Here is a 1,972-nt window from a genome sequence, read left to right as displayed (position 1 = left end):
GGGGGCGAAGGTGATTGCTGCCCCAGGGCCCGACCTGGCTCTCGACTGCCCTGCTTACTACCCTTACGATTGTATGATTGGGAAAATAGTACAGTTGGTCAGCACTTACTCGAAAGTTATTCTTAATTGCTTAAGGGGGAGTACACAATTAGTACATGTACTTAACTATATCCCACAAAATAACAACACTCACAACACCGAAAAAAGAAATAATAGCACCAGCAGTCGTTGCAACAGATCGGAATACAATAACACCGGATCTAACAACCACAACAAAAGCAGCAACGACAGGCGACGGGAAATTGCGCAGGTTTTCAAACCTATATTGCCAAAAAGTTCAAAGAAGTTTTCCAAAACCTGTTGGAAAATTCGCTGGGATTTTCATCATCGAGTATTTCTTACGTTGAGCAGGTCTTCGGCATGGTACCGACTTGAAATTCTACAAGAATAAGTTTAGGTAGTAGACCTCTTACGTCAGCAATTTTCGTCTTTCCTTGTTATAGAAGACATGGACGACACGGCTCTGCACACATCTTGGATGGTCGCTCAGAGTATTTTCAGCTAAACAATGTACCCCCTCAATCCGACTCCCAACCTGGTAAAGAGGTCTGCTTCTTGAACGGTTTTCAGTGAACACCATAGATGTCATTTTTTGTACACTATAAACTCTATGGTGAACACTCAATCAGCTAAACATGGCCGAGGTCGGGATTCTGATTCGGCCACAGCTACCTCATAATCGATACCACACTCAAAGACACACGCAATTTACCGTGCATACAAAGCGGGGCTTATTGGGTAATCCGTTGCATGACAGGATAGAACCCGCGCAATTTTCTGTCCCTCCCAACAGCACACAAGAATAACAGTAGGGATGACTTCAAAAATAACTAAATGCACAAAAATTAACCAGAACAAAACAAAAATCACATTTTCAGAAATTAAAACAACTCAATCAAAAAAGTGCAGATGTTTTACGGCACTATCGACTATTATCGACACAGTTTAGATCATTTAGGAGGTGACTGCTTTAACCATGCCTGCCATGGCCAGTCAGGCTGAGATGGATACAACGTCTCCGCAGAAAGTCGGAGATACTTGATAAAAATGTTCCCCTTGTGGGAATCGAACATAATATGTCTTCTGTATGGGACGCCCAAGTGCCTTACCACTGCACCACAGGAGCCGATAAATTTGAGATGAGTGGTTTACACATAACTTGTGTTCCTACAGAAAAAAAAATAACGTGTCGTATACATTGCAGAATGTTGCTTCATAGGTTTTATGGTGTAGAATAGGCTGTTGTTTTTTTATTCAGCCAAACTTATGGACCGTGTCGTACTCTATGGCTTATTGGGTTGGGGGCTTATTGTTCAAAGTTAATAGATTGTATCCTGCTCTAGTTTGTTTTGTGTTTTATTTTGTTTTTCAAAGCAAGTAGACAGTTCAATTAGTTAACGTAATGTCATTAAAAGAGAGGCAGAGGCAGACAGAGGGAAAATATAGTGGACAAGATGACAACATGGCTAGGAGCAGCAAGGACAACAGACATCATTTCTGCAACGCAAGACAGAGTGAAGTGGAGGTCCATGATCGCCCACGCCAGTCAGCAAGGCACCGGGTGATGAAGATCTTGAAGGTCATTAAAAACAGTTCGCACGCAACCAAATTTGCAGGTGCCCGTTCTGAAGTTCATTTGCTTGTTTTTGTTAAGTGTTTTTTCTATGCCCTGATGTATAGCTTGTATTGATTAATTTGAATGAGGCAGCAACTGCCAACGGTGTTCACAGTTACAAGCAGCTAGCTGTAACTTACAGCTAGCCGCTTGTAACTGTTGTCTTAATAGAATGATCATTAATAGATTTGGACTGAAATAATCCACTTAAATTCTTCTAAAATAGAGAAGAACAGAAAGAAGAAACAGAAGAAAAAGAAGAAGAAGAAGAAGGAGAAGAAGAAGAAGAAGAAGAAG

At 41.2% G+C, this 1,972-nt stretch overlaps 1 protein-coding gene across 1 annotated transcript in view; it reads right to left on the bottom strand.

Annotated features, from left to right (window-relative positions):
• Positions 1 to 640, bottom strand: part of LOC101849275 — a gene marked incomplete in the record, with an annotated part of 36,743 nt that extends 36,103 nt beyond the window's left edge. The window contains 1 exon segment of the mRNA XM_035973870.1: positions 474 to 640.
• Between the last annotated feature and the right edge of the window lie 1,332 nt (positions 641 to 1,972).

Source organism: Aplysia californica, unplaced genomic scaffold (assembly GCF_000002075.1).
Source record: "Aplysia californica isolate F4 #8 unplaced genomic scaffold, AplCal3.0 scaffold00035, whole genome shotgun sequence".
NCBI classification, from domain to species: domain Eukaryota; kingdom Metazoa; phylum Mollusca; class Gastropoda; order Aplysiida; family Aplysiidae; genus Aplysia; species Aplysia californica.
This window is presented reverse-complemented; position numbering and strand designations above follow the sequence as displayed.